Source organism: Ovis canadensis, chromosome X, assembly GCF_042477335.2.
Source record: "Ovis canadensis isolate MfBH-ARS-UI-01 breed Bighorn chromosome X, ARS-UI_OviCan_v2, whole genome shotgun sequence".
Lineage (NCBI taxonomy): Eukaryota > Metazoa > Chordata > Mammalia > Artiodactyla > Bovidae > Ovis > Ovis canadensis.
The window spans coordinates 72,298,622-72,325,766 of record NC_091727.1 but is presented as its reverse complement, the minus strand read 5'-3'; the positions used below and the strand labels follow the sequence as shown (position 1 = coordinate 72,325,766).

General features: G+C 40.6%; 1 pseudogene; it reads right to left on the bottom strand.

Annotated features, from left to right (window-relative positions):
* Positions 1–25,655, bottom strand: part of LOC138930748 (endogenous retrovirus group PABLB member 1 Env polyprotein-like) — a 57,108-nt pseudogene extending 31,453 nt beyond the window's left edge.
* Positions 25,656–27,145: the final 1,490 nt, after the last annotated feature.

Below are 27,145 nucleotides of genomic sequence, written 5' to 3'. Positions count from 1 at the left end.
AGAAGGCATTAAAAGGATGCAGTCTCTTCTTGCTGCCCTGTGGAACTTATCAGAAAGCCTGCCCATGAAATATAAGGAAAGCTTAACCCTCAGATCTCTCCAACTGGCCTTAGGAAAACCCAATATCTCATGTGCTTCACTCCTTTACATCCACTCTTCAACTGCCCCCTGTGAACACTCCTGAAGGTAGTGGCAAGACTAAGTTTTAGTAGACAGTTCAGAAGAAAATGCAAAAACCAGACTAGGGTCCACAGACCAGTAGAAACCATAAATTGCAGCTGTAGTACCACTTTTAGGAATAGAGATGGTCTCAGGAGTTGGCCTGGTGTGTTGTAAGTCTGAGAGAAATTATATAAGCTGAAGAATTCTGTCACAAGAAGGAACAAGTAGTGTGGAGTAAATGTATCCATACAAGTTCTGAGAAAGCCTAAGAATTTCTGGGCTTCCCTGGTAGCTCAGCTGGTAAAGAATCCACCTGCAATGCAAGAGACCCTGGTTCAATTCTTGGGTCAGGAAGATTTCCTGCAGAAGGGATAAGCTACCCGCTCCTATATTCTTAGGCTTCTGTGGTGGCTAACCTGGTAAAGAATCCGCCTGCAATGTGGCAGACTTGGGTTCAATCCCTGGGTTGGGAAGATCCCCTGGAGAAAGGAATGGCTACCCACTCTAGTATTATGGCCTGGATAATTCCATGGGCTGTATAGCTAGAATGACAAAAGTTGTTTCTCCTATGAAAGCAGTTAGTAAAGATAAGAGGAAGTGGCAGCTTTTTCAAAAGCAGACGGGTTTTCAAATGCAAAGACAGTAACACAAATCTTCAAGAAACATGAGAAAATAAACATGACATAAACAAAGGTTCACAATAATCTTTAGTAAACGAACCCCAATACATGGGATTTATAATTTACAATAGAAAGTATTCAAAGTAGCCATTTTGAGGAAAATCAATAAGCTACAAAAAAAGACACAGAAAGAAAATTCAATGAAATTAGTAAAATAACATATGAATAAAATTAGAAATTTAACATAGAAGTTATCAAAGTAAGAAAGAAACATAAGAGGTGGCCCTAAGATGGCAGAGGAATAGGATGGGGAGATATTTAAAGGCTGAGTAAATTCCACAAAACAACTTCTGAATGCTGGCAGAGGATATCAGGCACCCAAAAGAGCAGCCCATTGTCTTTGAAAGAAGGTAGGAAAAAATATAAAAGACAAAAAGAGATACAAAAGAGGTGGGAACAGAGCTCTGTCTTGGGAAGGGAGTCTTAAAAAAGAGAGAAGTTTCCAAACACCAGGAAGCACTCTCACTGCTGAGTCTGTGGCGAACCTTGGAACCACAGAGGGTAACATAACCAGGAGGAAAAATAAATAAATAATTCAAACCCACATCCCCAGCGGAGAAGCAGCACAAATGCCTGTATCCACCACTAGCAAGCGGGGGCTGGGCAAGGAGGTGTGGGCTGCATTGCTTAGAGTATGGACCAGGCCTGAATGCCCCAAGGGCAATCTGAGGGAACTAACTTGGGCTTGCAAACCAGACTGTGGGATAGCTACCACGAGAAAAGCCCTAACCTAAACACCACCAGGCCGGCTCACAGAACAAAGGACTGAGCAAAGCTAGCTGGCTGCAGACCATCCCACTCCAGTGACAGGCAGCCAGAGCCGGAAGGGGACCATCGCAGCCCCAGAAAGGCATTATCTAACAAACTGCAAGCAGGCTTCATTGATAACAGACTTCTTAGGATTCTGGATGGTCAACATCTGCCTGAGAAGGTACACCAGTTGGACACCCAGAAAACTGAGTTGCAGGGACGGGGGAGGCAATAAGTCACAGTGACCACACTCACCAAACACCTGATCACCTGAGCTGCTTGGACCTGGGAAGGACACAAAATGCAAGCCCAACCGAGTCTGCACCTCTGAGGACTACCTGAGTAACTGAACCTGAGCAGCTTAGACCTGGGAAGTGCATACAACCCAGGGCCAGCCTCAGACAGTTCCCAGCAGAGCAACCTAGAGCCTAATCAGTGTAGACAGGGAAAGCACACACACCATGAGTGAGGGCAAACCCAGTGTGGCCTAGACACTGCGAGCACACTCCAGTGTTATTTGTTTGCAGCACTCCTCCCTCCCCACAGCACTACTGAACAAGTGAGCCTAAAAAAAGTGTCCTTCAGCGCCCCCTTGTGTCAGGGTGGAAAGTAGACACTGAAGAGACCAGCAAACAGAAGAAGCTAAAACAGAGGGAACGGCCTTGGAAGTGATAGGTGCAATAGATTAAAAACCTGTAGTTACTACTGACTACATAGGAAAGGGCCTGTAGGTCTTGAGAAATATAAGCTGGATCAAGAAACTATCCAAAAATGAACTCACCCCACACTACCCACAACAACACCAGAGGAAGTCCTAGATATATTTTTTACTATCATTCTTAATTTTTTTTTTTTTAGTTTTTAAGTCCTCTATTGTTTCTTTATTTTTCATTTTTGTAACCTACTATTACCTTGCCAAAAAATGAGACCCTATTTTTTAAAGCAAACTTCATACATATATATTTTATAATTTTTGTGACTTTTCTTTTCTTTTCCTTAATATTGTATTTTTGAAAATTCAACCTCTCTTTTAGATTTTTAATATTTGCTCTTTGGTATTTGTTATCAATTTTGTACCCTTAAGAACCCAATCTTCAGTACCCATTTTTACTAGGGAGTGAGATTATTGGCTTGACTGCTCTCTCCTCCTTTCAACTCTCCTTTTTCTCCTCCAGGCCTCTATCTCCTCCCTCCCCCTTCTCTTCTCAACCCAACTATGTGAATCTCTTTGTGTGTTCTGGACGGTGGAGATCACTTAGGGAACTGATTACTGGCTGAATCTGTCTCTCTCCTTTTGATTCCCCCCTTTATCTTCCTGGCCACCTCTGTCTCCTTCCTCCCTCTACCCTTCTCTGTATAACTCAGTGAACATCTCTGAGCAGTCCAGACTGTGGAGCGCACATAAGGAAGTGATTACTGGCTAGTTTTCTCTCTCCTCTTTTGACTCCACCTCATCTCATCCTGGTCACCTCTATCTCCCTCCTGCCTCTTCTCTTCTCCATGTAACACTGTGAACCTCTCTGGGTGTCCCTCACTGTGGAGAAACTTTTCATCTTTAACCTAGATGTTTTATCAATTGTACTGTATAGATGGAGAAGTCTTGAGGCTACTGTAAGAATAAGATTGAAAACCAGAAACAGGAGGCTTAAGTCCAAATCCTGAGAACAACAGAGAAATCCTGACCCCAGGGAACATTAATCGATAGGAACTCATCTAATGCCTCCATCAGTTCAGTTCAGTTCAGTCACTCAGCCGTGTCCGACTCTCTGTAACCCCATGAATCGCAGCACGCCAGGCCTCCCTGTCCATCACCAACTCCCGGAGTTCACTCAGACTCACGTCCATCGAGTCAGGGATGCTATCCAGCAATCTCATCCTCTGTCATCCCCTTCTTCTCCTGCCCCCAATCCCTCCCAGCATCAGAGTCTTTTCCAATGAGTCAACTCTTCTCGTGAGGTGGCCAAAGTACTGGAGTTTCAGCTTCAGCATCATTCCTTCCAAAGAAATCCCAGGGCTGATCTCCTTCAGAATGGACTGGTTGGATCTCCTTGCAGTCCAAGGGATTCTCAAGAGTCTTCTCCAACACCACAGTTCAAAAGCATCAATTCTTTGGTGCTCAGCCTTCTCAACAGTCCAACTCTCACATCCATACCTACACAGAAACAAAGCACCACCCAAGGGCCAACAAGTTCCAGAGCAAGACATACCAGGCAAATTATCCAGCCACACAGGAACACAGCCCTGAGCTTCGATATACAGGATGCCCAAAGTTACCCCAAAACAACTGACATCTCATAATTCATTACTGGACAGTTCATTGCACTCCAGAGAGAAGAAATCCAGCTCCATCCATCAGAACACCGACACAAGCTTCCCTAACCAAGAAACCTTGACAAGCCACTGATATAACCCCACCCTCAATGAGGAAATTCCACAATAAAGAGAACTCCACAAACTGCCAGAATACAGAAAGGCCACCCCAAATGCAGCAATATACACAAGATGAAGACACAGAGGAATATCCAACAGGTAAAGGAACAGGATAAATGCCCACCAAACCAATCTAAAGAGGAAGAGATAGGGAATCTACCTGATAAAGAATTCCAAATAATGATAGTGAAAATGATCAAATATCTTGAAAACAAAATGGAATTACAGAAAAACAGCCTGGAGACAAGGATTGAGAAGATGCAAGAAAGGGTTAACAAGGACCTAGAAGAAATAAAAAAGAGTCAATGTATAATGAACAATGCAATAAATGAGATAAAAAATACTCTGGAGGTAACAAATAGAATAATGGAGGCAGAAAATAGGATTAGTGAGGTAGAATATAGAATGGTAGAAATAAATGAATCAGAGAGGAAAAAAAAAAGAATTAAAAGAAATGAGGACAATCTCAGAGGCCACTGGGACAATATTAAACAACCGAACATTTGAATCATAAGAGTCCCAGAAGAAGAAGACCAAAAGAAAGACCATGAAAAAATATTTGAGGAGATAATAGTTGAAAAATTCCCTAAAATGAGGAAGGAAATAATCATCCAAGTCCAAAAAAAACAGAGAGTCCCAAACAGGATAAACCCAAGGTAAAACACCCCAAGGCACATATAAATGAAATTAACAAAGATCAAACATAAATAACAAATATTAAAAGCAGCAAGGGAAAAAACAACAAATAACACACAAGGGGATTCCCATAAGGATAACAGCTGGTCTTTCAATAGAAACTCTTCTGGCCAGGAGGGAATGGCAGGCATACGTAAAGTGATGAAAGGAAATAACCTATAGCCCAGATTACTGTACCGAGCAAGGATCTCAATCAAATATGAAGGAGAAATCAAAAGCTTTACAGACAAGCAAAAGCTGAAAGAATTCAGTACCACCAAACCAGCTCTCCAATAAATACTAAAGGATCTTCTCTAGACAAGAAACACAAAAAGGGTGTATAAACTCGAACCCAAAAGAATAAAATGAATGGCAATGGGAACATACTTATTAATAATTATCTTAAACGTAAATGGGTTGAATGCCCCAACCAAAAGACAAAGACTGGCTGAATGGATACAAAAAACAAGACCACTATGTATGTTGTCTACAAGAGACCCACCTCAAAACAAGGGACACATACAGACTGAAAGTGAAGGGCTGGAAAAAAATATTCCATGCAAATAGAGACCAAAAGAAAGCAGGGGTTGCAAAACTCATATCAGATAAAATAGACTTTAAAATAAAGGTTGTGAAAAGAGACAAAGAAGGACATCACATATGATCAAAGAATCAATCCAAGAAGAAGATATAACAATTATAAATATATATGCACCCAACATAGGAGCACCACAATATGTAAGACAAATGCTAACATGTCTGAAAGGGGAAATTAACAATAACACAATAATAGTGGAAGACTTTAATACCCCACTAACACCTATGGATAGGTCAAATAAACAAAAAATTAACAAGGAAACACAAACTTTAAATAGACAAGTTAAACCTAATTGATATCTATAAGATATTTCACCCTAAAACAATAAATTTCACCTTTTCTCAAGTGCACATGGAACCTTCTCCAGAATAGATGACATCCTGGGCCATAAATCTAGCCTTGGTAAATTCAAAAAAAAAATGAAATCATTCCAAGCATCTTTTCTGACCACAATGCAGTAAGATTAGATATCAATTACAGGAAAAAAAAAAAAAAACTATTAAAAATTCCAACATATGGAGGCTGAACAACATGCTGCTGAATAACCAACAAATAACAGAAGAAATCAAAATATGCATTGAAACGAATGAAAATGAAAACAAAACAACACAAAACCTGTGGGACACTGGAAAAATAGTTCTAAGGAGAAGGTTCATAGCATTATAGGCATACCTCAAGAAACAAGAAAAAAGTCAAATAAATAACCTAACGCCACACCTAAAGCAACTAGAAAAGGAAGAAAGGAAGAACCCCAGGGTTAGTAGAGGGAGGAAATCTTAAATTTAGGGGAGAAATAAATGCAAAAGAAACAAAAGAGACCATATCAAAATTGAACAAAGCCAAAAGCTGGTTCTTTGAAAGGATAAATAAAATTGACAAACCATTAGCCAGACTCATCAAGAAACAAAGGGAGAAAAATCAAATCAATACTCCATTGTGTATATGTACCACAGCTTTCTTATCCATTCATCTGCTGATGGACATCTAGGTTGTTTCCATGTCCTGGCTATTATAAACAGTGCTGCGATGAACATTGGGGTACATGTGTCTCTTTCAATTCTGGTTTCCTCGGTGTGTATGCCCAGAAGTGGGATTGCTGGGTCATAAGGTAGTTCTATTTGCAATTTTTTAAGGAATCTCCACACTGTTCTCCATAGTGGCTGTACTAGTTTGCATTCCCACCAACAGTGTAGGAGGGTTCCCTTTTCTCCACACCCTCTCCAGCATTTATTGCTTGCAGATTTTTGGATCGCAGCCATTCTGACTGGTGTGAAGTGGTACCTCATTGTGGTTTTGATTTGCATTTCTCTGATAATGAGTGATGTTGAGCATCTTTTCATGTGTTTGTTAGCCATCCGTATGTCTTCTTTGGAGAAATGTCTATTTAGTTCTTTGGCCCATTTTTTGATTGGGTCGTTTATTTTTCTGGAGTTGAGCTGCATAAGTTGCTTGTATATTTTTGAGATTAGTTGTTTGTCAGTTGCTTCATTTGCTATTATTTTCTCCCATTCAGATGGCTGTCTTTTCACCTTGCTTATATTTTCCTTTGTTGTGCAGAAGCTTTTAATTTTAATTAGATCCCATTTGTTTATTTTTGCTTTTATTTCCAGCATTCTGGGAGGTGGATCATAGAGGATCCTGCTGTGATTTATGTCTGAGAGTGTTTTGCCTAATCAGTTCTGATGAGATGGATGAAACTGGAGCCGATTATACAGAGTGAAGTAAGCCAGAAAGAAAAACACCAATACAGTATACTAACACATATATATGGAATTTAGGAAGATGGCAATGACGACCCTGTATGCAAGACAGGGAAAGAGACACAGATGTGTATAACGGACTTTTGGACTCAGAGGGAGAGGGAGAGGGTGGGATGATTTGGGAGAATGACATTCTAACATGTATACTATCATGTGAATTGAATCGCCAGTCTATGTCTGACGCAGGATGCAGCATGCTTGGGGCTGGTGCATGGGGATGACCCAGAAAGATGTTATGGGGAGGGAGGTGGGAGGGGGGTTCATGTTTGGGAATGCATGTAAGAATTAAAGATTTTAAAATTTAAAAAATAAAAAACTAAAAATTAAAAAAATAAAAAAAAGAAAAAAAAAAGAAAAAAAAATCAAATCAATAAAATTAGAAATGAAATTGGAGAGATCACAACAGACAACACAGAAATACAAAGGGTCACAAGAGACTACTATCAGCAATTATATGCCAATTAAATGGACAATGTGGAAGAAATGGACAAATTCTTAGAAAAGTACGACTTGCCAAAACTGAACCAGGAAGAAATGGAAAATCTTAACAGACCCATCACAAGCATGGAAATTGAAACTGTAATCAGAAATCTTCCAGCAAACAAAAGCCCAGGTCTAGACAGCTTCACAGCTGAATTCTACCAAAACTTAGAGAGGAGCTAACACCTATCCTACTCAAACTCTTCCAGAAAATTTCAGAGGAAGGTAAACTTCCAAACTCATTCTATGAGGCCACCATCACCCTAATACCAAAACCTGACAAAGATGCCACAAAAAAAAGATAGAAAGAAAGAAAGAAAGAAAAGAAAACTACAGGCCATTATCACTGATGAACATAGATGTAAAAATCCTTAACAAAATTCTAGCAATCAGAATCCTACAACACATTAAAAAGATCATACACCATGATCAAGTGGGCTTTATCCCAGGGATGCAAGGATTCTTCAATATCTGGAAATCAATCAATGTAATACACCACATTAACAAATTGAAAAGTAAAAGCCATATGATTATGTCAGTAGATACAGAGAATGCCTTTGACGAAATTCAACATCCATTTATGATAAAAAAAAAAAACTCTCCAGAAAGCAAGAATAGAAGGAACATACCTCAACATAATAAAAGCTATATATGACAAAACCACAGAAAACATTATCCCTAATGGTGAAAAATTGAAAGCATTTCTCCTAAAGTCAAGAACAAGAGAAGGATGTCAACTTTCACCACTACTATTCAACACAGTTTTGGAAGTTTTGGCCACAGCAATCAGAGGAGAAAAAGAAGTGAAAGGAATCCAAATTGGAAAAGAAGAAGTAAAACTCTCACTGTTTGCAGATGACATGATCCTCTACATAGAAAACCCTAAAAACTCCACAGGAAATTACTAGAGCTAATCAATATAGTAAAGTGGCAGGATATAAAATCAACACACATAAATTCCTTGCATTCCTATACACAAATAATGAGAAAATAGAAAGAGAAATTAAAGAAACAATTTCATTCACCATTGCAACGAAAAGAATAAAATACTTTGGAACATATCTGGCTTCCCTGGTGGCTTAGAGGTTAAAGCATCTGCCTGCAATGCGGGAGACCTGGGCTCGATCCCTGGGTCGGGAAGATCCCCTGGAGAAGGAAATGGCAACCCACTCCAGTACCTAAAGAAACAGAAAACGTGTATATAGAAAACTAAAAAACACAGGTGAATGAAACCAAAAAGGACACTAATAGATGGAGAAATATACTGGGTTCATGGATGAGAAGAATCAATATAGTGAAAATGAGAACACTACCCAAAGCAATCTATATATTCAATGCAATCCTTATCAAACTACCGATGGCATTTTTTCCCAGAGCTAGAACAAATAATTTCACAATTTTTAGGGAAATCCAAAAAAACCTCGAATAGCCAAAGCAATCTTGAGAAAGAAAAATGTAACTGGAAGAATCAACCTGCCTGATTTCAGGCTCTACTACAAAGCCACAGTCTTCAAGATGGCATGGTACTGGCACAAAGACAGAAATATAGATCAATGGAACAAAATAGAAAGCCCAGAGATAAATCCACCAATGGACACCTTATCTTTGACAAAGGAGGCATAATATACAATGGAGAAAAGAAAATCTCTTTAACAAGTAGTGCTGGAAAACTGGTCAACCACTTGTAAAAGAATGAAACTAGAGCACTTTCTAACATCATACACAAAAATAAACTCAAAATGGATTAACAATCTAAATGTAAGATCAGAAAGTATAAAACTCCTAGAGGAGAACATAGGCAAAACACTCTCGGACATAAATCACAGCAGGATCCTCTATGACCCACCTCCCAGAATATTGGAAATAAAAGCAAAAATAAACAAATGGGACCTAATTAAACTTAAAAGCTTCTGCACAACAAAGGAAACTGTAAGCAAGGTGAAAAGACAGCCTTCAGATTGGGAGAAAATAATAGCAAATGAAGCAACTGACAAAGAATTAATCCAAATATATACAAGCAACTCCTGCAGTTCAATTCCAGAAAAATAAACGACCCAATCAAAAAATGGACCAAATAACTAGTCATTTCTCCAAAGAAGACATACAGATGGCTAACAAACACATGAAAAGATGCTCAACATCACTCATTATCAGAGAAATGCCAATCAAAACCACAAAGAGGTGCCATTTCACGCCAGTCAGAATGGCTGTGATCCAAAAGTCTACAAGCAATAAATGCTGGAGAGGATGTAGAGAAAAGGGAACCCTCTTACACTGTTGGTGGGAATGCAAACTAGTATAGCCACTATGAAGAACAGTGTAGAGAGTCCTTAAAAGCTGGGAATAAAACTGCCATACGATCCAGCAATCCCACTGCTGGGCATACACACTGAGGAAACCAGAATTGAAAGAGACACATATACCCCAATGTTCATTGCAGCACTGTTTATAATAGCCAAGGCTTTGAAACAACCTAGATGTCCATCAGCAGATGAATGGATAAGAAAGCTGTCGTAGACATACACAATACACAGCCATTAAAAAGAATACATTTGAATCAGTTCTAATTATGTGGATGAAACTGGAGCCAATTATACAGAGTGAAGTAAGCCAGAAAGAAAAACACCAATACAGTATACTAACATATATATATATATATATATATATATATATATATATATATATATATGGAATTTAGAAAGATGGTAGCAATAACCCTGTATGTGAGACAGCAAAAGAGACACAGATGTATAGAAAAGTCTTTTGGACTCTGTGGGAGAGGGCGAGGATAGGATGATTTGGGAGAATGGAATTGAAACATGTTTAATATCATATATGAAATGAATCACCCGCCCAGTTTTGATACATGATAGAGGATGCTTGGGGCTGGTGTACTGGGACTACCCAGAGGGATGATATGGGGTGGGAGGTGGGAGGGGGGTTCAGGATGGGGAACACATGTACAACCGTGGCAGATTCTTGTTGATGTATGGCAAAACCAATACAATATTGTAAAGTAATTAGCCTCCAACTACAATAAATAAATATATATATTTAAATAAATAGAGAAATACACAAACAGAAAATTTTGACTTTAAAGAATCCAATGATTGAAATAAGAAAAAAAATGCAAGGGAAAGCATCAAGAATAGAACAGACCAAACAGATGAAAGAATATGTGAGACCGAAGATATTTTTAAGTTACAAAGAGAAAAAAGAAAAAAAAAAGCATTTTTAAAAAGTGAAAGAAATATTTTACGATCCATGGCATATCATAAAAAGAACTACATCATTTTGTTAGTATTTATTTAGTAAAGATTTAATGTATATTTAATTACAGCCTACAAATAACCTTATAGTCAGTATCATCCAGATAGAAAATTAATAAAGAAACACAAGCCTTAAATGATACATTGGACCAGTTGGACCTAATTAATACTTATAGGATGTTTTATCCAATAATTGTTGGAATAATTGAAAGGGGAGAGAGACTCAAGAGGTAGGTGATAAGACAAATGCCAAGATTAATAGTGAAAGCAACATTCATCAGCAAAGAACACCCAAAGCAATTCACAAACTTACAAAAAGAAAAAGGGGCATAAACAAGAATAAAAAGAGAAGAGAGAAATCAAGCCAATAAACTCGTAAGTAAAAACACTAAACACTAGATTAGCAAAAATACAAAATAAGAAATATGGATAAAATACAATATAACTGAATAGTATGGTAAAAATGGGAAAAACATAAACTAAAATAAGTTTATTTAAAAATTAGATTTTTAAAAATTTATTTGAATTGAGGGCTAATTACTTCACAGTATTTTATTGGTTTTTCCATACATAAACATGGATCCGCCACTGGTGTAGATTTTTTAAGAAAGAAAAATGTAAGGTAAAAATTAAAGGAATAATAAAAAATATTGGAATAGTATGAAAAAGAAGATATTAAAAAAAAGTTATATTAGAGTGGTTGTAAGATGGTGTGATCACTCACCTAGAGCCAGATATCCTGGAATGTGAAGTCAAGTGGGCCTTAGGAAGCATCACTGTGAACAAAGCTAGTGGAGGTGATGGAATTCCAGTTGAGCTATTTCAAACCCTGAAACATGACGCTGTGAAAGTGCTGCACTCAATATGCCAGCAAATTTGGAAAACTCAGCAGGAGCCACAGGATGGGAAAAGGTCAGTTTTCATTCCAATCCCAAAGAAAGGTAATTCCAAAGAGTGCTCAAACTACCGCACAATTGCACTCATCCGACACGCTAGTGAAGTAATGCTCAAAATTATCCAACCTAGGCTTCTGCAATAAGTGAAAAGTGAAATTCCAGATGTTCAAGCTGGTTTTAGAAAAGGCAGAGAAACCAGAGGGCAAATTGCCAACATCCACTGGATCATGGGAAAAAAAAAATAAAAGAGAGAGTTCCAGAAAAAGATCTATTTCTGCTTTATTGACTATGCCAAAGCCTTTCACTGTGTTCAGTTCAGTTTATTCGCTCAGTCGAGTCTGACCCTTTGTGACCCCATGAATTGCAGCATGCCTGGCCTACCTGTTAATCACACAGAGTTCACCCAGACTCACGACCATCGAGTCCGTGATGCCATCCAGCCGTCTCATCCTCTGTCGTCCCCTTCTCCTCCTGCCCCAATCCCTCCCAGCATCAGAGTCTTTTCCAATGAGTCAACTCTTCTCGTGAGGTGGCCAAAGGACTGGAGTTTCAGCTTTAGCATCATTCCTTCCAAAGAAATCCCAGGGTTCATCTCCTTCAGAATGAACTGGTTCGATCTTCTTGCAGTCCAAGGGACTCTTAAGAGTCTTCTCCAACACCACAGTTCAAAAGCATCAATTCTTCAGTGCTCAGTCTTCTTCACAGTCTAACTCTCACATCCATACATGACCACAGGAAAAACCATAGCGTTGACTAGATGGACCTTAGTCGGCAAAGTAATGTCTCTGCTTTTGAATATGCTATCTAGGTTGGTCATAACTTTTCTTCCAAAGAGTAAGCGTCTTTTAATTTCATGGCTGCTATCACCATCTGCAGTGATTTTGGAGCCCAAAAACATAAAGTCTGACACTGTTTCCACTGTTTCCTCATCTATTTCCCATGAAGTGATGGGACCGGATGCCATGATCTTCGTTTTCTGAATGTTGAGCTTTAAGCCAACTTTTTCCCTCTCCTCTTTCACTTTCATCAAGAGGATTTTTAGCTCCACTTCACTTTCTGCCATAAGGGTGGTGTCATCTGCATATCTAAGGTTATTGATATTTCTCCCAGCAATCTTGATTCCAGCTTGTGCTTCTTCCAGCCCAGTGTTTCTCATGATGTACTCTGCATATAAGTTAAATAAGCAGGGTGACAATATACAGCCTTGACGTAATCCCTTTCCTATTTGGAAGCAGTCTGTTGTTCCATATCCAGTTCTAACTGTTGCTTCCTGACCTGCATACAGATTTCTCAAGAGGCAGGTGAAGTGGTCTGGTATTCCTGTCTCTTTCAGAATTTTCCACTGTTTAGAATAGAATCAATCTGATTTTGGTGTTGATCATCTGGTGATGTTCATGTGTAGAGTCTTCTCTTGTGTTGTTGGAAGAGGGTGTTTGCTATGACTAGTGCATTTTCTTGCAAAACTCTATTAGTCTTTGCCCTGCTTCATTCTGCATTCCAAGGCCAAATTTGCCTGTTAGTCCAGGTGTTTCCTGACTTCCTACTTTTGCATTCCAGTCCCCTATAATGAAAAGGACATCTTTTGGGGGTATTAGTTCTAAAAGGTCTTGTTCAGTTCATTTCAGTTGCTCAGTCATGTCTGACTTTTTGCGACCCCATGAATCACAGCATGCCAGGCCTCCCTGTCCATCACCATCTCCCGGGGTTCTGGTCTTCATAAAACCATTCAACTTCAGTTTCTTCAGCATTACTGGTTGGGGCATAGACTTGGATAACTGTGATATTGAATGGTTTGCCTTGGAGACGAACAGAGATAATTCTGTCGTTTTTGAGATTGCATCCAAGTACTGCATTTTGGACTCTTTTGTTGACCATAATGGCTACTCCATTTCTTCTGAGGGATTCCTGCCTGCAGTAGTAGATATAATGGTCATCTGAGTTAAATTCACCCATTCCAGTCCATTTTATTTGGTGATTCCTAGAATGTTGATGTTCACCCTTGCCATCTCTTGTTTGACCACTTCCAATTTGCCTTGATTCATGGACCTGACATTCCAGGTTCTTATGCAATATTGCTCTTTACAGCATCGGATCTTGCTTCTATCACCAGTCACATCCACAATTGGGTATTGTTTTTGCTTTGGCTCCAACCTTTCATTCTTTCTGCAGTTATTTCTCCACTGATCTCCAGTAGCATAGTGGGCACCTAATGACCTGGGGAGTTCCTCTTTCAGTATCCTATCATTTTGCCTTTTCATGCTGTTCATGGGGTTCTCAAGGCAAGAATACTGAAGTGGCTTGCCATTCCCTTCTCCAGTGGACCACATTCTGTCAGACCTCTCCACCATGACCCACCCATCTTGGGTTGCCCCGCAGGCATGTCTTGGTTTCATTGAGTTAGACAGGGCTGTGGTCCTAGTGTGATTAGATTGACTAGTCTTCTGTGAGTATGGTTTCAGTGTATCTGCCCTCTGATGCCCTCTTGCAACACTTACCATCTTACTTGCATTTCTCTTACCTTGGGCGTGGGGTATATCTTCATGGCTGCTCCAGCAAAGTGCAGCCACTGCTCCTTACCTTGGATGAGGGGTATCTCCTTACCGCCACCGTTCCTGACCTTCAACTTGGGATATCTCCTCTAGGCCCTCCTGTGTCTGCTCAGCCACTGCTCTTTGGGTTGCTCCTCCCAGCCGCTGGCCCTGGCCTCAGGCATGGCTGGCTCCTCCCAGCTGCCTCCCCTGGCCTCAAGCTCGGCGTGGCTCCCCAGGGTCACTGCCCCTGGCCTCCTGCGCGAGGTGGCTTGTCCCGGCCGCCCCTGACCTCGGACACGGGGTGTTTCCTCCTGGCTGCCACTGGCCTCGGATGCTCGGTAGCTCCTCCAAGCCACTGCCCTGACCTCGGACGTGGGGTGGCTCCTCCCAGCCGTTCCTGCGCCATAGCAGCCTGGCACTCTGGGCCGCTGTCCCTGACTTCGGACGTGCGGTAGCTCTCAGCAACACGTGGACCAAAATAAACTGGAAAATTCTGAAAGAGATGGGAATACCAGATCACCTGACCTGCCTTTTGAGAAACCTATATGCAGGTCAGGAAGCAACGGTTAGAACTGGACATGGAATAACAGACTGGTTCCAAATAGGAAAAGGGGTACATCAAGGCTATATATTGTCACCCTGCTTATTTAACTTCTATGCAGAGTACATCATGAGAAGTGCTTGGCTGGAAGAAGCACAAGCTGGAATCAAGATTGCCAGGAGAAATATCAATAACCTCAGATATGCAGATGACACCACCCTTATGGCAGAAAGTGAAGAGAAACTAAAAAGCTTTTTGATGCAAGTCAAAGACGAGAGTAAAAATGTTGGTTGAAGGTTCAACATTCAGAAAATTAAGATCGCTGCATCTGGTCCCATCACTTCATGGAAAATAAATGGGGAAACAGTAGAAACAGTGGCCTACTTTATTTTTCTGGGCTCCAAAATCACTGCAGATGGTGATTGCAGCCATTAAATTAAAAGATGCTTACTCCTTGGAAGGAAAGGTATGACCAACCCAGATAGCATATTCAAAAGCAGAGACATTACTTTGCCAACAAAGGTCCGTCTAGTCAGGCTATAGTTTTTCCAATGGTCATATATGGATGTGAGAGTTGGACTGGGAAGAAAGCTGAGTGCCAGAGAATTGATACTTTTGAAGTGTAGTGTTGGAGAAGACTCTTGAGAGTCCCTTGGCCTGCAAGGTTATCCAACCAGTCCATCCTAATGGAGATCAGTCTTGGGTGTTCATTGGAAGGACTCATGTTGAAGCTGAAACTCCAATACTTTGGCCACCTGATGCTAAGAGCTGACTCATTAGAAAAGACCCTGATGCTGGGAAAGATTGATGGCAGGAGCAGATGGGGATGACAGAGTATGAAATGGTTGGATGGCATCACTGACTCGACGAACATGGCTTTGGGTGAATTCTGGGAGTTGGTGACGGACAGGGAGGCCCAGCGTCACAGAGAGTTGGGCGTGACCGGGAGGCTCAACTGTTTTGCAGAAGAATGTCCTTCTTACTCCTCCATTGACCTCTTCATGTAGTGTGCACCAGCCAATCTGCCTACTCATGAAGTTCTCCAATAATTCTAGGAAGGTGTCTGGACATGCTGAGGGCACTATGGGTTCTTCTCAGACTCAGATCTGCCCTTAGCCAGCTTGTACTTGCTTGCAAAGTCGACATTTACCTCCATAGTCCACACTCTCGAGTTAATTGTGGGGATTTAATCTGCTGAACCTGTGGCTTCAAGTGCTAATTCCATACCTCTTGCTTTGTCACGCAGCCCATGGTGGTCTGCTTTAGTTTTGGGACTGCCTCTGCTTGTAGGCCACGCTCCGGTGTCTGTTCCCTGCCCAGACAAAAGGTGATGAAGGCTGAGGTTTATTAAAGCTCACTAGCTCAGTTGGGCTGGGGAGAGGGTGGGGTATGGCAGCCACAATTGTAATGTACCAGGGAATGCCTGTGGTGGCAGAGACCTGATTGATGTTATTATAGTCTGAGGCAGGTCATGAGATCTCCCAGAGAAATTGCTCCCAGGTCATGGGTCCACAGAAAGAGCCAAGCTGCTTTGGCTCCCAGGAATGTGTGGACTATAGCTTGTGCCTGCTCATGGCTTGATGGTTGCTGCTACTTCCAGGGCTGGAACCACAGCAGTACTATTTTGTCCACTGTTGCAGGCATTCTCCCTGGCTTTGGTAGTAGCCACTCGGTTTGAGTTCCTCACTCTGGGACTGTAAACTGAAGTTGCATCTAGTTTCACCTCTGGCTTTCCTGCCAGCTTTTCTGAACAACTGTATGTTCTCTATGGTAAATTCATAACTGTTGTTCTTACAACTTATGGACTTTATGAAGGCAGGTTCCTGATATCTGCAAGAAATTAGAGGAATTCCTGAGATCTGTGAGGAATTAAAGGGTCCCTGCCCATGGGGCAACCTAAGATGGGTGGGTCATGATGGAGAGGTCTGACAGAATGTGGTCCACTGGAGAAGCGAATGGCAAACCACTTCAGTATTCTTGCCTTGAGAACCCCATGAACAGTATGAAAAGGCAAAATGATAGGATACTGAAAGAGGAACTCCCCAGGTCAGTAGGTGCCCAACACGCTACTGGAGATCAGTGGAGAAATAACTCCAGAAAGAATGAAGGGATGGAGCCAAAGCAAAAACAATACCCAGTTGTGGATGTGACTGGTGATAGAAGCAAGGTCCGATACTGTAAAAAGCAATATTGCATAAGAACCTGGAATGTCAGGTCCATGAATCAAGGCAAACTGGAAGTGGTCAAACAAGAGATGGCAAGGGTGAACATCAACATTCTAGGAATCACCAAATAAAATGGACTGGAATGGGTGAATTTAACTCAGATGACCATTATATCTACTACTGCAGGCAGGAATCCCTCAGAAGAAATGGAGTAGCCATCATGGGCAACAAAAGAGTCTGAAATGCAGTACTTGGATGCAATCTCAAAAATGACAGAATGATCTCTGTTCGTTTTCAAGGCAAACCATTCAATATCACAGTTATCCAAGTCTATGCCCCAACCAGTAATGCTGAAGAAACTGAAGTTGAACGGTTCTATGAAGACCTATAAGAACTTTTAGAACTAACACCCAAAAAAGATGTCCTTTTCATTATAAGGGACTGGAATGAAAAAGTAGAAGGTCAAGAAACATCTGCAGTAACAGGCAAATTTGGCCTTGGAATGTGGAATGAAGCAGGGGAAAGACTAACAGAGTTTTGCCAAGAAAATGCACTGGTCATAGCAAACACCCTCTTCTAACAACACAAGAGAAGACTCTACATATGGACATCAGCAGATGGTCAACACCAAAATCAGATTGATTCTATTCTTTGCAGCCAAAGATGGAGAAGCTCTATAAAGTCAACAAAAACAAGACCAGGAGCTGACTGTGGCTCAGATCATGAATTCCTTATTACCAAATTCAGACTTAAATTGAAGAAAGCAGGGAAAACCCCTAGATCATTCAGGTATGACCTAAATCAAATCCCTTATGATTATACAGTGGAAGTGAGAAATAGATTTAAGGGCCTAGATTTGATAGATAGAGTGCCTGATAAACTATGGAAAGATGTTCGTGACATTGTACAGGAGGCAGGGATCAAGAACATCCCCAAGGAAAAGGAATGCAAAAAAGCAAAATGACTGTCTGGGGAGGCCTTACAAATAACTGTGAAAAGAAGAGAAATGACTAGCAAAGGAGAATAGGAAAGATATAAGCATCTGAATGCAGAGTTCCAAAGAAGAGCAAGAAGAGGTAAGAAAGGCTTCTTCAGCGATCAATGCAAAGAAATAGAGGACAAGAACAGAATGGTAAAGACTAGAGATCTCTTCAAGAAAATTAGAGATACCATGGGAACATTTCATGCAAAGATGTGCCTGATAAAGGACAGAAATGGTATGGACCTAACAGAAGCAGAAGATATTAAGAAGAGGTGGCAAGAATACACAGAAGAACTGAACAAAAATATCTACATGACCCAGATAATCACGATTGTGTGAACACTCATCTAGAGCCAGACATCCTGGAATGTGAAGTCAAGTGGGCCTTAGAAAGCATCACTACGAACAAAGCTAGTGGAGGTGTGGCATTCCAGTTGAGCTATTTCAAATACTGAAAGCTGATGTTGTGAAAGTACTGTACTCAATATGGCAGCAAATTTGGAAAACTCCGCAGTGGCCACAGGACTGGAAAAGGTCAGTTTCCATTTCAATCCCAAAGAAAGGCAATGCCAAAGAATGCTCAAACTACCACACAATTGCACACATCTCACACACTAGTAAAGTAATGCTCAAAATTCTCCAAGCCAGGCTTCAGCAATATGTGAACCGTGAACTTCCAGATGTTCAAGCTGGTTTTAGAAAAGGCAGAGGAACCAGAGACCAAATTGCCAACATCTGCTGCATCATGGAAAAAGCAAGAGAGTTCCAGAAAAACATCTATTTCTGCTTTATTGACTATGCCAAAGCCTTTGACTGTGTGGATCACAATAAACTGTGGAAAATTCTGAGAGAGATGGGAATACCAGACCACCTGACCTGCTTATTGAGAAATCTGTATGCAGGTCAGGAAGCAACAGTTAGAACTGGACATGGAACTACAGACTGGTTCCAAATAGGAATAGGAGTACATCAAGGCTGTATATTGTCACCCTGCTTATTTAACTTATATGCAGAGTACATCATGAGAAATACTGGACTGGAAGAAACACAAGCTGGAATCAAGATTGCTGGGAGAAATATCAATAACCTCAGATATGCAGATGACATCACCCTTATGGCAGAAAGTGAAGAGTAGATAAAAAGCCTCTTGATGAAAGTGAAACTGGAGAGTGAAAAATTTGGCTTAAAGCTCAACATTCAGAAAACAAAGATCATGGCATCCGGTCCCATCACTTCATGGGAAATAGATGGGGAAACAGTGGAAACAGCATCAGACTATTTTTTTGGGCTCCAAAATCACTGCAGATAGTGAGAGCAGCCATGAAATTAAAAGACGCTTACTCCTTGGAAGGAAAGTTATGACCAACCTAGATAGCATATTCAAAAGCAGAGACATTACTTTGCCGACTGAGGTCCATCTAGTCAAGGCTATGGTTTTTCCTGTGGTCATGTATGGATGTGAGAGTTGGACTGTGAAGAAGGCTGAGCACCGAAGAATTGATGCTTTTGAACTGTGTTGTTGGAGAAGATTCTTGAGAGTCCCTTGGACTGCAAGGAAATCCAACCAATGCATTCTGAAGGAGATCAGCCCTGAGATTTCTTTGGAAGGAATGATGCTAAAGCTGAAACTCCAGTTCTTTGGCCCCCTTATGCGAAGTTGACTCATTGGAAGAGACCCTGATGCTGGGAGGAATTGGGGGCAGGAGGAGAAGGGGACAACAGAGGATGAGATGGCTAGATGGCCTCACTGACTCGATGGATATGAATCTGAGTGAACTCTGGGAGTTGGTGATGGACAGGGAGGCCTGGTGTGCTGTGATTCATGGGGTTGCAAAGAGTAGGACACGACCGAGCAACTGAACTGAACTGAACTGTGCCAACAATCTCTTGCCTCTCTGACAAGCCCAGCCTTTTCTCTGGATTCCCTCAGCTATGTTCTAGCTCCCTCAGCATATTTTCATGGCAACCAACACTGGACCTCTCCCTGGGGTATGACCCCCACAACATGAACTTCAGCACCCAGGCCCCTCTTGTTGTGGGCAACGTTAACCGCTTTTTGGCTGGGAAGTGCTTTTCCTTAAAGATCTCTGTCATGAATTCTCTCTGTTTTCCCTTCCTGGCACCTGTTGCTGAGTTCCCCTCTGAGTTTCTGCAGTTCCCTACTCCCCTATCCCCATCCCTGACTGTGAAGTGATTGCCAAAATGTGGAAAGTTTTCCTCCTTCAGGACTCCCTCCCCAGGGCACAGGCCCCCATCTTGAAATCTCTGTCTCTTTTTTATCTTTTTCTTTTGGCCTACCTCATTCTGAGCAGATTGACTTGTGTTTTTGGAAAACTGGAGTTTTCTGTCTGCATTCAGCAAGTGTTCTGCAGGAGTTATTCCACATGCAGAATTATTTTTGATGTATATGTGGGAAGAAAGGTGATCTCCCTATCTTACTCCTCCACCATCTTCTCCAGATCCTTTACATATCCTTTATGTATGATTAATCCAATACCTCTATTATATTAATTACTTTTTCAGTGAGATTTATTCTTTCAAATATTTTCTTATTACTAGTCACACCTTTAATTTTCAGCTTAAATAAGTCCCTTTAACATTTTTTTAAGGCCAATTAGTGTTGGTAAACTCCTTTAGCTTTTGTTTGTCTAGAAAACTCTTTATCTTTCATTCAATTTTTAAACAATAACTTTGGTAGACAAAGTATTATTGTTTGAATTTTTTTTCTTTCATAATTTGAATAAATCATGCCATTCCCTTCTGGCCTGCAAAGATTCTACTGAAAAAGCTTCTTATAGTCCTATGGAGGTACCCATATGTATAGAAAAATAAGGAAATATTAAGTAAATAAAGCAGATATTAACAGACACAAAAAGAGAAATTGACAAAAATATACTAATAGTAGGGAACTTTAGTATCCCACTTAAATTAATGGATGCGTCGTCCAGACAGAACATCAGTAAGGAAACAATGGCCTTAAATGATACATTGGACCAGTTAGACTTAACAGATATCTACAGGAGATTCTATTTAATACCAGTCAGAATACACTGTTTTTTTCAAGTGAACATGAGACATTCTCCATAATAGATCACATGATATTAACAGAACAGAAGGCAGTCTCAACAAATTTAAAACATTAGAAATTACGTCTTTTCTAACCACAAATGCTAGCAAGGTAATGCTCAAAATTGTTCAAGCTAAGCTTCATCAGAACGTGAACCAAGAACTTCCAGTTGTAAAAGGTGGATTTAGAAAGGACAGAGGAACTAGAGATCAAATTGCCAACATCTGTGGGATCATAGAAAATGCAAGGAAGTTCCAGAAAAAAAAAATATTTCTGCTTCATTGACTATGCTAAAGCCTTTGACTCTCTGGAACACACAAACTGTGAAAAATTCTTAAAGAGATGGGAATATCAGACCACCTTACTTGCCTCCTGAGAAACCTGTATGCAGGCCAAGAAGCAACAGTCAGAACTGGATATGGAACAACAAACTGGTTCCACATTATGAAAGGAATATGTCAAGGTTGTATATTGTCAACCTGCTTATTTAACCTATATGTAGAGGACATAATGTGAACTGCCAGGATGGAATCAAGAATCATGAAGCAGAAGCTGGAATCAAGATTCCCCAGAGAAATATCAATGACCTCAGATATACAGGCGACACCACCCTAATGGCAGAAAGCAAAGAAGAACTAAAAGAGCCTCTTGATGAAGGTGAAAGAGGAGAGTGAAAAAGCTGGCTTAAAACTCAACATTCAAAACAATGAAGATCATGCCATCTGATCCCATTCCACCATGGCAGATTGATAGGGAAAAATGGAACCAGTGACAGGTTTTTTTTGGAAGGGGGCTCCAAAATCACTGTGGATGTCGACTGTAGCCTTGAAATGAAAAGACGCTTGCTCCTTGGAAGAAAATCTATAACAAACTTAGACGACATATTGAAAAGCAGAGACATCATTTGCCTACAAATGTCTGTCTAGTCAAAGCTATGGGTTTTCCAGTAGTCATGTATGGATGTGAGAATTGAACCACAAAAAGTGCCTTCAAACTGTTGTGCTGGAGAAGACTGTTGAGATTTCCTTGAACAGCAAGGAGATCAAACCAGTCAATCCTAAAGGAAATAAATCCTGAATATTCATTGGAAGGACTGATGCTGAAGCTGAAGCTCCATTATTTTGGCCACCTAATGGGAAGAGCTGACTCATTGGAAAAGATACTGATGCTGGGAAAGATTGAGGGCAGGAGGAGAAGGGGGTTGACACAGGATAGAATGGATGGATGGCATCATCGACTCAACGAACATGAGTTTCAGCAAACTCTAGGAGAAGGTGAAGGACAGGGAAACTTAGAATGATGCAGTCCATGGGTTTGGAAAGAGTTGGACACGACTGAGTGACTGAAAAACAACAATTGATTTTTAGCTTCATACCACTGTTTCCTGGGTGGCTAAAAAAAAAAAAAAAACCCACCTGCTAATGCAGGAAGCACAGGAGACACGGGTTCGATCTCTGGGTTGGGAAATTGCTTTGGAGGAGGAAATTGCAACCCACTCCTACCTGGAAAATCCAATGGATAGAGGAGCCTAGTGGGCTACAGTCCACAGGGTCATAAAGAGTTGGACACGACTGAGCACACATGCATTCATACATATATATTTTGTTGTTCAGTCACTTAGTCATGTCCCCATGGGGGGGGACCCCCATGGACTGCAGTACGCCAGGATTCCCTGTCCTTCACTATCTCTTGGAATTTGCTTAAACTCATATCCATTGAGTCAATGACACCATCTAATCATCTCATCCTCTGTCATCCGCTTATCCTCCCACCCTTAATGTTTCCCAGCTTCAAAGTCTTTTCCAATGAGTCGGCTCTTTGCATCAGGTGGCCAAAAATTTGGAGCTTCCCCTTCAGCCTTAGTCTTTTCAATGACTGCTTAGTGTTAATTTTCTTTAGGATTGACTATTTATCTTCTTGTTGTCCAAGGAAATCTCAAGAGTCTTCTCTAGAACCATAGCTCAAAGGCATCATTTTTTAGGCATTCAGCCTTCTTTATGGTCCAACTCTCACATCCATACATGGCTACTGGAAAACCCATGGCTTTGACTAAGATAGACCTTTGTCGGCAAAGTGACATCTCTACTTTTTAACACACTGTCCAGACTTGTCAGAGCTTTTCTTCCAAGGAGAAAACATGTTTTAATTTCATGGCTGCAGTCACCACCCACATTGATTTTGTAGCCCAAGAAAATAAAGCCTGTCACTGTTTCCTTATTTTCCCCATCTATTTACCATGAAGTGATGGGACTGGATAGCATGAACTTAGTTTTTTGAATGTTGAGTTTTAAGCCAGCTTTTTTGCTCTCTTCTTTTACCTTCATTGAGAGGCTCTTTAATTTCTTTTCACTTTTTGCCATTACAACCAAGAGATGAATTCAACCTAAATGTCCATCAACAGATGATATAGAAGCTGTAGTGTGTGTGTATATGCACATGATGTAATATTTAATAGCCATAAGACAGGTGAAATTTTGTCATTTGTGACAAAATGGATGGATCTATAGTGTATTATGCTTAGTGAATTAGTCAATGAAAGAAAGACAAATAGTATTTACTGTTACTTGTATGAGGAATTTAAAAAATGAATACAACAAAAAGAAACAGACTCACAGATGCAGAGAAGAAACTAGTGGCTACGCATAGGGAGAGCAGTGAGGGGATGGGCAAGACAGGTGAAAGGGGTTAAGAGGCATAGTCTACTAAATGTAAAATATATAAGATAAAAAGAAGTATTGTACTGCACAGGGGAAATAGCTGACATTTTATAATAACTGTAAATAAAGTATAATCTACAAAAAATGTTCAATAACATTTTAGTAAACCCAAAAACATGAAATTCTGCCATTTGCAACAATGTGGATGAATCTGGATGGTTTTATGCAAAAATAAATGTCAGTCATAGAATAAATACAGCATGACTTCACTAACATGAGGGGTGTGTTTGTGTGTGAGTTTCTCAGTCATGTCTGATTCTTTGTGAACCCATGAACTGTAGATGGTCAGGCTCCTCTCTCCATGAAATTTTCCAGGCAAGAATACCAGAGTGGGTTGCCATTCCCTTCTCCAAGGGATCTTCCCAACCCAGGGATTGAACCCGAGTCTCCTGCATTGCAGGCAGATTCTTTACCATCTAAGCCACTAGGGAAGCAACATGAGGTACCTGATCAAGCTTCACTTATGTAAGATGAATTTGTTCTAGGGATCTGCTGTATAATTTAGTGATACAGTCAATAATATTGTGTATGCACATAACATTTCATTAAAAGTGTTGACCTCATGTTAAGTATTCTCACTATAAACACACACACACACACACACACACACACACACACACTGGACACAAGTAAACTTCTGAATGTAATAAATATATCTTATTGCATTGATTGTGAAGATGGTTTAACAGGTGTATGCTTATATCCAAACTCATCAAGTTGCATATATTAAACATGTACAGTTTTAAAAATTATATCAAATACACTTCAATAAGCCTGCTTTTCAAGAAAATAAAACCTTGCATAAATAAGTGAAATTCAAAGTACTAAAACACAAATATAAGTAGAACATGCTGACATTGAAAGGTTGTTCCTGAACTACGAAGGACACTAGGATTCTTGGCCTCTAGAGGAGAAGAATTCAATCTGGGGCCCGAGATGAGGCTTGGTCACTCAGAGTTTTTGCATAATAAAGTTTTATTAAAGTATAAAAAGGATAAAGAAAGCTTATGACATAGACATCAGAAAGGGGCAGAAAAGGACCCCCTTGCTAGTGTTAGCAATGGAGTTATATGCCTTTTAATTAGTTATTACAGTGAATCAAAAAAAAAAATGTCTGGAGGTTGTAAAGACCTTACTAGACCCAATTCCATAATTTACATTTTAAGGTAACAGGATTAGCCAGAAGGTTGTTTTTGTTTTTGTTTTTGTTTTTTTCTCTAGAAACGGTCCTCAAGCAGGATACATTATTGTTATATAACCTTAAGGAATATAGAGGGGAAAAATTGTCCTTTCCTCCTCCTTGAGAATTCCAGACTCCTTTTTCCTTGGGGACCCCCAGACTTCTTATTAAACTGCCTAGGAATTGACTCTCTCATTCCCCCCTTTTCTTTTAGGAGAATTATGTTGTCAAGGAAAAGGGGAGTCATTTTCATTCCATAACTGCTTCTGAGCTGATAAGGGGCATTGTCCCTAAATTGGTGAGGCAACATATCCTCCTAACCCTCATATTGAGGATCTCTGATCCAGAGGCCCTGGTAAGTAATAGTTGGATGAGGCTGTGGCACTCGTAGGAGCTTGGACAACCATTTGTAACTTAAAAGCTTTCAGATGGCTAGAAACAAACCTCATTATACAGTTACAGATGTAAGGCAAAATACTCACCAAACCAAGTTAAAATCAAAATTAAAAGTTACATTGTGTCCATAGTTACATCAGTCCATCTGAGGATTGTTAGATGTCATCACAGAGTTGAAAAGAGTCCTTTCCTTGATGTAGAGAAACCCACCATGGGAAGTCTTCAACTGATGAGGAGGGGAGTGCTCTGCAGACCAATTGTGGAATGTGGCATAGGCATGAGTGCAGGACAGGAAGGCATTGTATTGATGTTCAAATGGCAGACTCAGGACTTTTGAAGTCAGCAGAAGTAGGCTCACATAGATTATCAGGCTCATCTGGAAAGAACAAAGTCAGAGCATATAAAGTAAAAACATAAAATGACATCACTTAGTTCTGGTGACGGTGCCACCTCTTAACTTAAGTGTGATGCACACACGAATCAATTCCTGGCACTTTGACAGATGTGGGAGAAGAAAGAATAACCTGGTAAGGGCCTTCCCACAGGAGCTTCAGGGATTGGCTCCCAGATCCCAACGTTTTTACCAGAACTTCTGTTCCTGGCTCAAATAGAGGCTTGCTTGACTCAGAGGCTTGGTCAGGAGTCAGCTCCTGGAGTTCCATTAAAGCCTGTTGAAAAGCTGAGAGCTGAACTACATAATTAGTTAATTCTAAGGCTTTAGGAAAACTTTCCATTGGGCATTTTCAAGAATTATTAATCATCCATCTGTGGACTGTAACCATCCTTTATCAGTAGTCTTTACTGCTCTTTTCTCATATCTTTCCTCAGTATATTGTGGTTTTTCCTGTTCCACAGGACCTGTCCAGATCAAAGGTGTCTGCAGTGAAGGGGTTTCATTAAGTGCTGCTTTCCTGGCTTTACAGTCAGCCAGCTGATTACCTTTGGCTACTTTACTCCCATCCCTGCTGTGCCCTTTACAGTGCATAACAGCTACTTCTTTAGTACAATATATAGCGGTTAAGTCTCCATTTACCATTTGATTTCTTTATATCCAAAATTGGACTGTTGCATTTACTGTTACATGGAATTAATAGCCCCTGCTCCTTTAAATTCTCAATTATGGGTTTTAACTCATCCTTAACCTCAGGTTTCAGTGGATACTGCTTCTTATGTGGAAATAAGTGCAGGTTTTTAATCTTGACAACTACAGGAATAGCATTTTGTGCTCGACCCACAGATTTTCCATCAGCCCACACTCTAGGATTTACATTTTGTTCAATTAAAGGGAGAAAAAGGGAGGGCTCCATATTCATGAGAACAGAGGCATGGACCTTGCTCAGTATATCCCTCCCCAAAAGGGGTGAGGGAGACTCTGGCATGATCAAAAACTCATGTGAGAATATCAGTGTCCCAGTTACAACTTAAAGAACAACTGAAATAATACCTTTTGACTCGTCCAGACAGTCCCACTATGGAAGTGGATCAGGAAGAAAGTGGGCCAGGGGCTTCAGTAAGCACAAGGAAAGTCTCCCCAGTGTCTAAAAGGAAATCGACAGATTGGCCTGCCACAGTTACCGGGGTCCCTCAGGTGTAATTAAGATGGGAGCTTGTGTAGGGACCCCCAGGCACCTTCAGTCCTGATTGTCTTGAGGGTCCAACCCCTGAAACCTACACTTCTGAGGGCACTCTCTCCTCCAGTGTGGTCCACTGTAGACCAGACATGGATCCGGGGGCAGCTTAGATGCCTGAGGGCAATCCTGCTTGAGGTGCCCCTCCTTTCCACAGTAATAGCAAACTCATCCCTTTTCACCTCGTTCCCTCTGGGCATTTTTCTCAGGCTGTTTAAGAATGGTTCTGACAACCATT